Raw genomic sequence first — 15,993 nt, forward strand, 5'->3', positions numbered from 1 at the left:
ATGCTTAGTGATACCCCACAGCACCAAGAACCTTTGATGTGAAAGTCTTTCCCATCATAAAATAAGAATAATATGAGGTGATTCTGACAATCCTAGAAAGCAATCAGTGTAGACAGTTCAACAGTTGTGCCTGCCTTAGACTCCTCTGTCTTTGGATACTATTGCTGCTAAAGACATAGGCAAAGAAATCAGATTCCTAGGTCACATTCATAGCTCTAAAATGAAGACAGGCTCGTATTATTCAAAATCAAATGATTATTACTTTGTTACCATTCATAAGACTTGTACTCGCATAAAAGTTTTATACGAGTGTTTAGAAGCATGTTCTTCTTTGGAACAGCAGGTTTTGCAAATAGTATTTATAACTCGTTTACTAGTGTCTAATAAAGAAGACACTCTTTGTAACAACACTTAAACAGTGAATATATTCCTTTGGTGAAAAAAAATGAGTTTTAACTAGATAAATGTGGGATTTTCAGTTTTAGAATCTGATGCATTAGAATTTCTACATTATTATACTGTTATAGAATTTATATGACATCTTGGACATCTCCTGAAGGATGTTCAAATTAAAAGAATTAAAATAACTCTTACATATTACACTGTAGAATAGATTGTAAGGTCAGTGAGGCTTCTATTTGATAAGTAAATGTAGGCGATGTGGGAAACAGTAGATTGGGTATCTTTTATTCTGCTTCAGTGAGTATCTTTTATTCTGCTTCAGTGAGTATAGCCTTGAGGAAATGTAGGTTCAATTTACTCCTACCAGATCTGCTTTTAAAGAGAAGTAGGGTGTCTAGATTTCCATGTGAACTCTCCTAGTTTTTAAATGTTGAATACTAATGTAAACTTTGTTTTTCATAATTATTTATTTAATAATAATGATTCATAGAGAAAAAGATGTGCAATATCTTTACAAAAAGCCTCTGGTTTTTTAACTCTAGATTTAGAATGTAGTTTTTTAAAAAAATGAGACATAATTAATATAAAATAATATGCACAGCTAAAATTTATTGTAAGGGGCAAAGAAATTATGTCTTTATATGAGATGAAGCCCAAGGGTTATAGCTGCCAGCAGCAACCCCCTGCTATAAAGTAAAACAAAGTGAACTACTTTCTTTCGTTAGGAGTAGCGAAGGGGAATAATAGTCATTTAATGCTCGCTCTGTGTTAATCACTCTATGTCCTTGATCAACTCCATGTTTGTAAAAATTCTGTGAGTTGTTAATGAATTATTTTCTGGGTACAAGAACTGAGGCAAAATGTCACACAGCCAATTAGTGACCAACGTGAGAATGAAATTCAGGACCATAGTTTTAAAGCTTTATTTATCTACCACTATAAGTCTAGAAATGTATTTTAAAAATTGATATAATTATGAAAAAATGGTGATACGTGATAAGCTTCCCACACAAATAATGATAATATCTGAAATATCTTAACCATTTGTTAATGGCCTAACACCATTCTGTGATACTATTTCCACATTCATATCAAACTTATGAAGGTACAATTTATATCCCTTTTTCACAAAATAGGAAAATAGGACTTTGAGATATTAGGTACCTTGCCCAAAGTAACATGTCAAATGAATCATGGAGCTGGGATTTAAACTAGTCTTTGATAATAAAGACTATACATTTTATAAAGATGTTTTGTTATTCATTATATTTTAACTTTATTAAATTGATGATTTTTACTTTGAAAGAAAACTCCTAATGAATAACTCTTTCACTGACAAATATGTTTATGAATTGCAGAAATTAATTTATGAGCATGGGGTATGAAAACAATATAATTGTTTCAAAAAGCTTAAACAATCATAGATGAAGGAGTGGTTATTTTGTATGTAAATATAATATTTAAAAAAGAAAAGCAAATTTAAGTGCATTTAAGGTAAAAATGCCAAATTGTTCTGAAGGACAAATTCTAAAATCCCATCATTGTATAATTAGCAATTTAAGTTTTGGGCCCACTGGTTTGGAGTTGAGCAGTACAAACTAATTACACCCTTTTTTCTCTCTCATTTCTGAACCAATTGGGAAATTAGATCAAAATTTCATTTTTAGAATTGTCAGGGTAGCTTGTTTAAAAGAGTGAGGTTTCCTACTACTTCCTCTTAAAATGGTCTCATTTAGTCCTTTGTTCAGGGAAAAGTGGGAGAATAATGATCTCCCAGAAATCAAGGGCAAGACTTTTGCTGATAAGTTGTAACTTGGAAAGAAAAAATGCTAATGGGCATGTGGGCCCATGAAAAAGAAAAAGGTCCAGAGAAGGACCCCACAGGAAGAGTGAACATCCACACATTAGCACTGCCCTAATTGAGGAATATGATTCGCTGGAATCTAATCTGTTACCAGTTCTTCCTCTCCCTTTGTGGGGAACAAATAAGGTACGGAGAGAGAAAGCATAAACTCTTTCCATAATGCTATTCTTGAGAGTAGAAAGTTTGGCAGAAGTACCCCAGCACTTCCCTGGAAAGAAGGAAGTAGGAAAAGTGAGAGAGAAAAGTGTCCCACCAACATTAGTTGTTGCTAATTGTTTTCATACACTTTGAGATTTCAGTTTTTGTGATGGGAAAGTTTTGCATATTCACACTTCTATGCTTTTGAGACTTCTTTAGAGGAGACCTACTATGTATAATCTGTTTATCCACTTGAGTCTGCTGCTAGTGTGTTAATTCAATGACTACATCTGACATTCATAATAAAATAAAAATTATTAGTGGAGGCATCAGTCAGTAATAAAAATAAGGTCTACAAAACTAGTCCCTTAATTAAAATGGGGGCTGTTGAAAATAAGAAGAGATTAATAGAGTCATAAACTCCGAAAAATTAAAATGCATATGTAAAACTGAATGGAATAATAATTCTGAAGGTATACCTTGTCTTGAAAGCATCCCTGAAATCTTTCTCTCATCATTAGTTTTTTGAAGGTCCTGAAGCGAAAGAAAGAGGAAAATGTACAATCAACTTTGCTGAGCTGATGATGGAGTATTACAGTTTAATGTTTTATCACTTAAAATTAAAATGATGGAAACATAATACTATTTTATCTTTGTACATTTTAGTTTTCTTTGATGTAAAGGAAAAACATCTTTGGAAAAGTTTTTCAATTATATTTTTGCTGCGCATGTAGACACAAAAATACTCCTTCAAATTGTGTGACTCCAAAGTAAATTTCAAGAGTTCAAAATTTATTTTGAGACTGGACTATGCAATACTTTATATGTTGTTCATTTCTAATTGATATTCAATAGTAATACAGGAATTCAGGAATTCAAATGTCAATTACTGTGTTTGAAATCTATTTGAATTCAGTAAATTAAGAGATGCTATGTGACTTTATATCTGACATCAGGACAACTTGCACCCTAACCTGGTTTTGCCACTGTTGTACAATAGGGATTTGGATCAAATCATGTCAACAACTTGGCTCAATATTTTTCTCCTGCCTATACCAAGTCTCTATCAATTAAAGTGCAGGATATGATGCTCGCATCTTTGGGATAGGATAGCATCTTGTCTACTCATTGAATACAAGTTGTGAAAATTAGCTAGTCAATTACTCCCATCCAATACTTCCCTATTGCTCTGTAGCAATAATCATTTATTGCACTAAACAGTTTCTTATTTTTGTATACAACCTTCCAAAGATATCATGTATGGTATAGATTGGTGTTTTCAGATAATAATAATACATACTTAAAGAGGTGCAGAAGACAAAGGAAGGTATTATACTGATAATCCGTTAACTCAAAGCATGGGTTTTTAGATGTTTTTACCAATGGATCTACAGTAGATGGACATTCTCCACAAAACCGCACTATCACCGTCTTCCACCCACAAAATGAAAGACAGGATTTAGATACCTTATAAATCATCTTTCCAAGAAAGCGAGCTGTTCTTGCAATAGGATGGCAGATGGAACAGCTATTTACCAGTGGGGGACTTTGTTCTTTGCTGCCAAGGATATTGAGAAAAGAAAGAACTAAGTGCATTTATCTGTTTTTCTCCTTTGCAAGCAACTTTAGGACCTCGCTTGTTTGAGATATAAGTTATTGTTTTCGGCACTGGGCATATAGCACGTGTTGTCTTGAATGTTTATGCATTGCTTAACATTTAAACATTAGATATAAAGGCAGTATACTGTTAAAAGGTCTTTATCCTCTTTAACTTCAAAAAGTCATAGGAAGTTAAAGTCTAGAATATGTTCCAGTTTCTTGCTGTCTGTTTTCTGAGATCATGCATAGAATATGAGAGCGCTTAGAAAAAAGAGACTTTCTTTCCCATGGCTAATAAAAAATAACATAAACTGGATTAACTCTCATTCTGATTAACCACTAAAAGGTTATTTATTTACTAAGTAAATAGCCAGGCTTACAGAGGAGGGCTAAACTTTTGGTAAACTCTACCCATATTATTGGCTTCTGACATAGGTACAGATAACTTTGCTGTTTTTCCTGACTTTATACAAATGCCTACTTAAACACAAAATCTGTTTTCTCTCTCTGGAGAACAGTATGGATTTTCCATCCATTGCCAAGGGCATGGGTTATTCTAGGGTATAGTCAAACTATCAATCCTTTGGGACACCTAATTATATCCTGCTGTTCTATGCCCTCAAAGAGAATAATCTGCTAGAATTATCCATTTTATCAAGCACTCACATGTGTATTGAAATTGTGAGAACAAACCCAAAATTTTTAAGCTTATCTGGAATAAAGGTAGCATGTGAAATGGTGAGCATCCTTATTACAATGACTACTTTCTAACAAGTCTTTTTTTTCCCTTGCCCTCTAAGATTAGTGTACTTTTTTTAAGAGTTCCTTTTGATCCCTTTTCTTTCATCTGCTTTTTACCCTTCCCACTGAAGATAATTGAACTACCTCAGGCTGAATGCTTGTGGACCCTACAACTTAATGCCTCTAAATACATTATGCATTTTATAAAGGAGTTAAAAAGATTGGAATGGGTATGTTCCAGTCCAGCATGTGATTTCAGAAGAATAATTAATCTCTTAGGTGTTTTATATTGCCCTGATAGGGAAAGAATAAAAAAGGATATCCAGATCATGGAGGAGGGCATATTCTGTCCCAAATTTCAGTCTTGAGTGTAAGGTTTTGGTTTTCTGAGCTCCTGAATCTGACAGTTGAATGGTGCTGACAGAATGAAACTAGTATTGGTTTGTGTAGTATTGAGGATAGAAGAGTCCATGTTGCAGTACAAAGGTTTTAATACTCTAAAGGTTTGCTTCTTGCTCATATATACTGCATGTCAGGTGATTTTCTTGGGCATCTCTGCTCCATGTTGTGAGTTTTAGACCCTGGTTAAGTGCTTCCCTTTTGTTCCTACTCTTTCTGGAATATATGGCTTCTAAGATCACTGTGGGTAATGTTAAAGAGAGCTGGACGTCTAGGAGGTATATTTTGAAACCCAAGTCTGCCCACATGTAATAACCCAGGACTGTCACTTGACCTCTAGTATCACTGCAAGGAGAGCTGGAAAAAGTAGTCTTCCTGTATGTACAAGAGGAAGAAATTATATTGTGACAAGGTAAACTTGTTGCTTCCATAGTTGATACTCTTTCAAATAAAGTGTGAAGGTATAATTACTTTCAAATCAGTTTCATTAAACCCAGATATGTTATGTGTCTAAGTATTCATAAAACTGCATTAAAAATGTAAAATCCTCAGAGTTTTCTCCTTACTCTAACAGATGTTATTGCCTTTGCTTTGAGTATGAACCTACCTAACACATCTTAAGTTTGTGTTTTCTGTGAATATCCACTTTGATTTTTTAATCTTTTGCCAGTAACCTCATAGGCACTTGACCTATCCCATTTGCTGGAAGTATGTCTCTCCACATACTGGGGAGTGTCTTGATAAGTTCTAGAAGCAGGGTTACAATTGGTACTGATCGAATTACTCTAGCTAAGTAGTTCTCAACGGGGAAGCGTTTTCCCCTCCAGGAGACATTTGTCAATATTCAGAGACATTTTTTATTGTCATATCTTGGGGTGATCTGGGATGCGCTACTGGTATCTAGTGGATATATGTTAAGGATACCACTAAATATCCAGGGTGCCCAGAATAGTCCCTCCCCAACAAGTAGTTATCCATCCCCAAATGCTGCTAGTACCATGGTTGAGCAATCCTGCTCAGCCTTGCAGTTTTTCATGCTTTGTTGGAAATGGAGCCTATTATCTAGTCATCTGCATTACTCATTAATTTGTTCAGAAGTGTTTTAGTTTGCTAAGGTTTCAGGAATGCAGTTCACCAGAGATGGACTGGACTAGCTTTTATAAGGGGATTTATTTAGTTACAAATTCACAGTTCCTCAGAGGAAGATAGCTAGCTTTCATCTGAGTTTATCTGTCATGTGGGAAGGCACATGGCAAAGTCTGCTGGCCTTCTCTTTTGGCTTCCTGGGTCCAACAACTTGCCCGGGGGCATGTCCTTTCTGCATCTCCAAATGTCTGGAGATAAAACCACTGGGTACCATCACCTGGCAAACTTGACCCCTGAGCCTAATACTACAAGGGGCTACTTACCACATAATTATTATGATTAAAAATTGCAATTAAAGTTTTTAAGTGGGAATATGTACATGGGCACTTTATCTAACCTAGGATGTCAGGGAAGGTTATCAAAGTGGAGTGAACACTCCTGACGCTGACAAACATGTAGGGCATCTCAAGGAGAAGATACTTGATTTTGTCCAGTTTCTAAATTTACAGGTGCCATGTTCCAGGATCCCTTCTCTTATTCCTGGTCTAAATTCTAGCCCCATGGGTGATTATGGACAATAAGTTTTTGATTTTCTATCCTAGATCCAAGAGAAAGGATTTTAGGCTGTGCTTTTTGAATATCCCTAACAATTCCTCCTCCCATAGAGTCAGAGTAGACATTTTATTGTCCATCCTAGACCAACCACTAATATTATGGTGCTGAGCTTCAATATGTTAGGCAAGAGCTCTGTATAAAGCCCTTTTCTATGAGGTCCTAAATTAACCCCTCTAATGGTTCTGTTACAAAATATAGTTCAAGTAACCTAATTGGAAGAATGAGGGGCTGCAGAGGCAGGAAAATGGGCTTGACTTTAAGACTTGGATATATGGATTAACTAGGATCCTCTGTCTTTATGGCAACTGCTGGCAGCTGTTTTTAAAATCCCCATATAACCATTTTCAGGCTTATCTCAGATAGTAAATGGTCCTAAAATGATATTTCTTGGTAGCAAACTAAATGCCAAATGGACGTATAGAATTATTTTGTCTCCTTTCTCCCCATTTTCCAGATATGTATTATGCAAATGAATATAGTGCAGTGCAGAAGTATCATATATTACCCCTTCATTCAGAATATTTATTGAGCATGTAATATATGTCATATGTCAAGTCTGTTTGAAGCACTGAGCTTATAGCATTGATCAAAACAGTTTAGGTTCTTCCTTTCATGAAATTTGGTTCCACTTGTGGGATATATACAATGCAAAACTTAAATAACTTACTAAATTAGCCAGTTCAAGACTGTATTAAATACATGTAGAATGGTGGGAATGAGGCTCAGGTTGACTCCATTAAGGAATAAAATATTTGATAGGGAACCCAAAGGACAGGAAGGAGGAAGGCTGTTGATTATCTGTGGAAAGAACAAATGCAAGAACCCCAAAACACAAACACATTTCGTTTGTTTCAGGGGCAGAAAAGGAGGCCAGTGTGGCTTATGTTTAGTGTGGAGACCAAGTTGGGTAAGGGATAAAATTAAGAAGTTTCTAAATTTTGTTGGGTCCTAAAATGCCAGGATAAGAAATCTTGACTTTCTTCTACTTGCTTGTAAGTCCATTTGGAGCATTATTAGGATGAAGAATGATGTGTCTGCTTTATATTGTAAGAGATCATTCTGGTTGTTGAATAGAAAATGAATTGGGGTATACTGGGCTGAGGGTGGGAGCAGGTAGATCAGTTACCGGGCTGTAGCTATTGTCCACGTGAATGGGTTGCTGGGATTCTAGCAGAGACTTCAAAAAAGAAGCAGTTTGGTTCAGGAAAGAATTTGGAATCATTCCAATCAATTCTATGTCATTATCATGTTTTTATGATGGTTGTTTACTTGACCTTGGGATCATTTTTGTATATGAATTCACTTTTTGCCAAAATATTAAGTGGTTGATCCATACTTACATAATGGATCCCACCCCTCTCTCTCTTTCTCTCCCCCCTCTTTTTTCCCTTTCTCTATATTTCTGGGAACTATGTAAAGGGAAGTATAGAATTTTATATCATGTTTTCTAATGCCTACTTCAAGAGGTATTTTTTTAAAGGTAGCTAGTAGTAAAATAGAATCATTCACTAAAGAATTTTCCTTAAGTCTTTGAAACTCTTAAGCATCCCTGTAGGTTTACCTTTTGGGGTTATTTCCTTATTTAGAAATGTATAAGAGAAAAGATAAACCTGAAATTTGTGAAAATTAAAGCAGTATTAATTTCTAAGTTCTCTTCCATCTCTGAATATTTTAGTTACCCCTTATATTATTGTTTTGCTGTAAACTATGAGACTGGATTATATGTTTTTCAAGCATAGTAGTATACTTCTTAGTGCTAAATCTGGGAGAGGTTCTGGCAGACCAAAATCCTTGTACTGCTAAAGAAGTAACAATTCCTTTAATTTTGTTTATACACAAAGCAGACTTTTGGTGGAACCATATACAAGTACCTTTGTGGATTATAAGGTGTTTTTGACCTAAAAAGATTAATAGTCACCTCACAAAGACTTTTCACCATTTCAAAGTCAAAGAGTAATCAGAGAACATTCATTATGTACTGCCAGGATCTAATAGGGTTGATGAGAGAACTGGAAATGGATCTATCAAAAACTATTAACTTATTGCTTCATTCTTGATTAGCCAGTTTTACTTTGTATATTGCATTTGCTAGTTTGTTGAAGCACAAGAAAGGATGAACTGTGAAATGTGAATGCAGATTAGTGGAGAGCAGAGTAGCTTGTTTTCCAATCATATTTTTTGATTGGGAAAAAAAATGCAAAGTTGAAGATCATAGCTTCTACCCTTCTAGGTAAAGTAGCCAGGGGCTAGACTAGACTTCCAATACACCACTGTTACAGTGTTTAAAAACAGCTTTGCATTTCTTTTTTTATTCTTCTCCCAGATAACATAAAAACTCAAAAGAAAGCTATTATGTTTGCATGTTATAATAAAGGAAAATCTATAGGATAATTTTATAAACAAATGAGATTTTTTTCATATTTGTTCTAGTCTGCTGGCCTGCTGAAATGTAGATGCCCCTAAAATGGGTTGGCTTTTACCAATGGGAATTTATTAGCTTACAAGTTTACAATTTAGAGGCTGAGAAAAATGTCCAAATCTAGGCATCATCAGAAGATGCTTTCCCCATGGCCAGCTAAGGCAATCCTGGACTTCTCTCGTCAAGGCACATGGCCATGTCTGCTAGTCTCTCCTTTCTCTTCCATTGTTCCTTTGCTTTCAGTTTACTACTTCCTTGGCTTCTCTCTTTCTCTCTCAATTCGTCTCATTTATAAAGGATACCAGTAAAAGGATTAAGAGCCACCCTTGGTCATGCCTTAACTGAAATAACCTAATCAAAGGTCCTACTTCAATAGGTTCACACCCACAGCAAGGGACTAGGTTTAAGAGCATGATTTTCTGGGGTAAATGCAGTCTCAAACAACAACAGCTTTCAACCTGCTACAATTTTGTAACAAGATAATTCTAGGAAACACTGGACAAAGATACTCAAGATATGTTTTAGCTTTCCTTTTGCGAACAGATAAAAAGTTACATTCTCAGAGCTCCAGTTTCCTCATCAGCAAAAGAGGCATAATATGCGTATTGCATTTTTCTCAATATTGTTTTACAGATCAAATGAGATAATGCTTAGAAAAATTTGTGAACCATGAGGTGGCATACACAAGTGAAGTCGATGTCCATGAAGTTTCCATGATTCGAGTAATCACTCCTTTTTGGAAGCATTATGTATACATGCTATCTTCTGATTTCGTGTCTCTCTGTGCTGTGCAGTTAACCCAGGCTAGCCTAGGAAATGACAAAGGTACTATAAATGTAGCATTCAGATAAGTATTATCATAGATCTTTGCCAGGTTAATAGTTCTGCTTCACTCCAATACATTACCACCATAGAGTGCACAACGTAATTTTTCCCAGTAACAGGTCTTGAAGATGTTACAACAAATCTGTATACATTTTAATTAAATTACCTTTGGTTTTTCTTTGGCAAATTTAATATTCTAGAAAATTTAAAATGTTAAAAAAATAGAATTATGTTGACAGTCACAATGCTAATTAAATCCCATATTAATTTACTGATTATTTGTTGTCAGATATTTGATAAGTGCTATAAATTGGTTCTCTCCTGTTTTCCTTACTGCAATCCCATGGCACCCATTTTATTGAAAAGCAGGCTGAAAATTAACTTTTCCAATATGAATTTAAGAAACTGGTAAATAATATAATTAAGAGCCAGGCTTCCTGGTTCTAAAACCTGTACACGGAATATACTACCTAACCAGGATAATTTTGGGTGAACCCTCTAAAAATTCGTGACATATAAATGTAGCATTTTTAGAAACTGAAAAAAAAAAAAAAAAAACTTCAGGAAACCTCATTACAATCATTTATTTTTATTCTGTGAAATAAGATTTTCCTTCCTCACTATAGTCACTTGGAATAAATTACAAGAAATTTGATAAATGTCTTCACGTTTGAATTACTTTCTTCTCCACATAACTGAGATGTTTAAAACATTTCTTTATCTGTTATTCTGCTAAGAACCCTGGCTGTATTTACTTGCTTATACTTAGAGCTAAGGTAAGGATGGGAATGTTTGGCTAATTTCTGAAAATTGAGTTTAATATATTGTTTTAGTCTAGGAATGTGTCACTTCTTTCCCATTATTGCTGTTGATGAGAAGAAATATTCAAAGTCTATATGATTTAGAATCACAGGATTTACATTTAAGTCCCAGCTCACAATTTGCCAGACTAACAATCTTAGATTCAATGTTTCACTCAGCTCAAATGTGATCCCGCATAAAACGAGAAAAGCTATACATAAAGTGCTTATTTTGTATAGGTTTGATTGTCTTTCATGATCAAAGAAACATAAGGTAATTGTTGAGATCAGAGTTTGGAATCGGACCACCTGATTTGTCAATCCCAGGTCTTCCACTTATTAAACAGCCTCCAGTGAGTGACAACTTTGTTTTACCCCAGTTTTCTCATTTGCAAATTAACATAATGCTTGTTGACAGGATAAGGTGAATTGATACTTGTGAAGCATTTAGAACAGTGATTAGTACATATCAACAAATCAACATATTTATGTGTTGTTAGTTTGGTTAAAAATTCCAGCTGTTGTTTTAGAGAAGTAAAAGTAATAGAAATTGGCTAAATTCACCAGTGGCTTTATTCTGTGATTTTCATAGGGAGCATTGGTGTTGTTTGTGTGTGGAGGTGGGATGGGGTGGGGAGTGGGATATAGGTATAATCATCAGTTTGTCCCTTAGTTTTTCTTTAGGTTTCTTGAGATCTGGGATAACCCATATTTTCTGTTTTAAGTCATCTTGGAACCTAGAAACACAGTGACATTTTCTTTATATACATATGTATCCACTAAATAAAAAGATTCTTCAAATTATGGAAATAAATGCCTGGAAATGAAAAACAAATAGACAAAGCATCATCAAAGGTTAATGAGCTGATTAAAGTAAGTGTTTGAATGAGATGTTGATTTCTGCTGACTTTTTCCTGATTTGAAGGAGGAGAGGGAGTTTTAGAAGATATAGTAGGGTAGGTTTGGTTATTTCTAAGAATATATTACACTACAATTAAATATGAAATCTACTGATTAGAAAATTTAAAGCGAAACCAGGTTAGATTACAAAATTGACATCAGGCAAAGATTTGTGTGTGTTTGTTCCTTTAATTTTTGGAAATGAGAAGTAATCTGTGAAATATTACACAAATTAGGACCTAGCTATTCAATGGGCATATATGATAAGCTGAAAAGCAGATATTTCTTTTTATATATTAAATTTGAAAAATATTTTCAGAACCATTTATATGTGTTTTTTAGATTTAAGATTTTTGATGGCAGTGACCACATATTTAACTTTTTCTGCATTTTTATGCTTTGAGTCACAATTCCTGCCTGTGTCAGATTTAATATGTTGGTATAAAGAGGGGAGAAGCTAACTTTTAATCAAGCACCTGGATATTATAATTCATTAAATCACATATTAAATATGATAAATTCTGAAACTTCAAAGAGTCCAAAATAATATTCTTTTATAATAACTGTAAGAGTTCTTATTAAAATAGATGTAGAGCTCTGACTTTTCAGATTGTTTATTGAATGCATTGCTTCTAAATAGCAGATACAAAATGTATAACAGTTTTTATATTAATTATTATATAATAATATAATGTATAATATTAATTAATTTTTATAATTATATAATTAATGAGGATATTAACATATGCTCATATATTAAGGCAGCGGTACAATTAATATGTGAGTAGAAAGAACTTTTTCAGTAATGCATTAGAAAACTATTATTTTGAAAGTTGAGGTGAATTCTCATTTCTTTAAAGGGTTTTCTTGGTCTTTTCATTTAACCAGTATTTGTTTAGCATCAATCATGTCTACTTCTTATTCTAGATATTGAAGTACACATTTCCAAAATTGGAGTCCTCTGACCTCAGAACCATTATAACCTATTAAAAATCATTGCAGGTGGGGGTGCAAGGGTAGTTCAGTGGTAGAGTTCTCGTCTGCCATGCCGGAGACCTGGCTTTGATTCCTGGCCCATGCACTTCTGAAACAAACAAACAAGCTACAAACAAACAAAAAACCAGCCAAACAAAAATTCATCAAATGGTGCTGCAATAAGGGGATACTTACATGGAAAAAGAATGAAATGTGACCCCCGCCATACAGCATAAAAAAAAAAAATCATTGCAAGTAGTAAAAACAAACAAAATTTAAAATTGGAGGCTAAGTTATTTAGTTCTTACTTTGAAGATGAAACAACTACTGTGAAGAAAAATGATATCAATTTGTATTTTGACTCTAAAAGTGATGGAAAGGTAGATTATCCCATAAAAGATAGACTTGTATTGGAAATAGATTTATCCTAGGTTTGAAAATTTCTTTTGGGGAGCTATTACTCAGATGCTTTGGGGTAAATTTTCAACTCAGATGTGTTAAGTTGAACCATGCGACATTCGTTGATGTTAATGGGAATCTCGCAGCTAAATCTGCTCATGCTGTGCTGAAAATGTGTCCCCTGATGTTTGAATAGCTTTTTTGGCTATCATAGATGCTAAACTAGCATTACTATGGCTCACTGTATAAATATATATTTGGACAGTTTTAAAAATACGTATTTGATAAAGGGTTATGTGAATTGTTATAGAGAGCCCAAACCTAATCCTCTCTTAATGTTGCGAATGGAAGTTTTAATGACCTTAAGTATACAGTTTAGTTCAAACAAGACAGAACTGCATGTTTTCACTTTGTGTTTCACTTTGAGTTCACTCTACTCTTTGCTAGGATTCTGAAAAGAAGTTACTACCATACAAAGTGAGAGCACCCAATGGATTTGCTAATGTAATGCCATGTTAGAAGTATTCTTAAAGCTTTTTCTTACCCCCATCCTTATTTTTAATTGAAGGGTAACCAAAGCTTCAAAAGCATTCTATTTAGAAAAAGCTACACATTCAGTTTTGTTCAGTTCCTTTTCTCTCTTCCTTCATTTTGTTTGTTGAGGCAAAATATAGCAATGTAGAATAAATAAAACAAAAAAATAGCAATGTATCTGAGAAGTGTGTTCCTAACTTTTCTTTTTTATTTTAGTTAAAAAAAAACTAACTGTTTTAGCAGTAAAACATTAATTTTATAGATGTTAATTAAATAGATGTTTTATCATTAAATTTTACTATAGTATTTTTTAAATGCTTGCTTTGGAGAAATTCAACCCTTTTGTAAAACTAATTTATCAGATATTTGTTTAAAATATCTATTGTTTTGGGCTGTTATTATTTGCTTATGTAACCTTTTGATTGTATAGGTAGATTTTGATCACTAAAGAATGACAGAAAAGTTCTGGTCTCATCTTTCTCGGCTGGCAGGGTCCTATAGGAAGCATAAGAGATTTTGCTTTGATTGTCATTGTTTTGTGTTTGCTTTAAGAAATTTTGATATAGGAAATTTCAGGAGAAAGAAATGCAGGATGGAAAATATAATTTAAAAAAATTATCTGTATCAAGTTATCTAAAATAAGGAAATGAAACTAGCAATGGAACCAAAGATAGTACTGAAGGTATATATTTACTTTTGTAGAATAACAATAGAATAATTCCATAAAGGCCTAATTTGCAAAGTTTATTTCCCCTTGTCAAGAACATGCACTGTTTCTCTCATTCATTTCATTTAGGTTATTGAATATTACTCTCTAGGCTAAAGCACCATTAGTTACTTGCCAAGACAGAAAGATGAATAAAGTATCTGAAAACTGGAGAGAAATCATGCATTTAAAAGTGATAAAGACTAGTTCTTGACTTGTTGAGTTCAAAGGGAATAATAATGTCATAAACAGTTATCTTTCAATCATATGAAAACTGAAGTCTGAAGCTTGAGGGAGTAGTTAATTCAAATGCATTGGTTTGGAATCATAAACATAGAGGTTGTAATTGAAACCCTACGATTGGAGTAGATCACTAAGAAAAAGTAAGTGAAATAAGTGAAAAGTCTGGAGAAAGAAAACAAATGAAGATAATGACAACAAAGAGAAGTTGAAGATTTAGGGAGAGTTTGTGGAAATGCTAGACAAAGAAGAAACTGTTTTAGAAAAGATGACATGATCAAATATCTAATGTTCTATAATGTTTTAGGCATATAGATTGAGTAAAAGTAATTTAATACCTTAATTCATTAGATGTTAGGTAGTTTTGAAGAAATAGAATAGGTTATAAGATAATGAGGCATGAATGGAAAATTAAGAAATGGAAGCTGTAACTAACACTATCAAAAATTATAATTTTTTCAGTTAAGGTGGAAAGTACAGTGGTAGCCTCAGATAGCACAAGGGTTAAGTGAGGATGCTTTGCTGTTTTGTTTTTTGGATGGGAAAAATAGTATACATTTTTCAGTAGGAAGATCTTCTAAATTTACAATCCAAATCTATATCATCTCTAAGAGTGAAAAGGTGGCAGTTAGTAATTACTCCAGGGCAGTAGGCATATTTTGGGACTGTACCAGGCAAACTAGGATATGTATCTATCACTATTTAGAGGTTGAGGGAATTAAGCCTAATAATTTTTAATTCTAATCAATGGGTAGACTAAGGATGGGATAACCATAGAAAGCTATTAGGGTTCTGGGATATATAAGAGGCAGAAAAATTGTGACAGATTTATTCCTGAGATAAATGGATCTATTGATGCTTTCCCAGTGATTGGCCATAATATATCAACAAAACCTGTAAGACCTTGTCAGTTGTTTCATTACATATTAAAGACTGACTTCTTTGCAATGAAAGGGAAAGACAAAAACACAATTTATTACCTTTTAAACCACTTTTCCATAGGAATGTTTCCATAGTATATAAAATAATATGAAAAAGACTATTATTACAGGAAAGAGTAGCTAGAACTAGTCTATCTTAAAACAATCTCATGTAAGAATTCAGTCTTTTCTTTTTTATTTTGTTTCTTTTTTTGAGATATTTCAAATGGGAGCATTTAAGGCTTAGATGAAACTTTATTTGCATATTTAAGTCCATTTTTTTCTAAAGTAGAACATTTACTTGAATAATAAGAATGTTAGTGGATATGATTAGCCTTTTTATTTTTTTAAACATTTTTATTGTGAAATATGATGTATATACAAAGAAAAGAAAGAAAAAGCAATAATTTTCAAAGTACATTTCAACAAAT

The 15,993-nt window shown here is 33.6% G+C and overlaps 1 protein-coding gene across 15 annotated transcripts in view; it reads left to right on the top strand.

Annotated features, from left to right (window-relative positions):
* ADGRL3 (adhesion G protein-coupled receptor L3) overlaps window positions 1–15,993 on the top strand; it is an 841,123-nt gene that overhangs the window by 103,652 nt on the left and 721,478 nt on the right. For 4 of the 15 annotated variants that reach the window (XM_077136975.1, XM_077136977.1, XM_077136978.1 and 1 more), the window contains one exon: window positions 9,897–10,088. The exons of the other annotated variants lie outside the window; for them this stretch is intronic. The gene's annotated coding sequence lies outside the window, so the exon portion shown is untranslated. The remainder of the gene's footprint in view (window positions 1–9,896; window positions 10,089–15,993) is intronic. 15 annotated transcript variants of the gene reach the window in all.

This window comes from Tamandua tetradactyla, chromosome 19 (assembly GCF_023851605.1).
Source record: "Tamandua tetradactyla isolate mTamTet1 chromosome 19, mTamTet1.pri, whole genome shotgun sequence".
In the NCBI taxonomy this organism is placed as follows: Eukaryota; Metazoa; Chordata; class Mammalia; order Pilosa; family Myrmecophagidae; genus Tamandua; species Tamandua tetradactyla.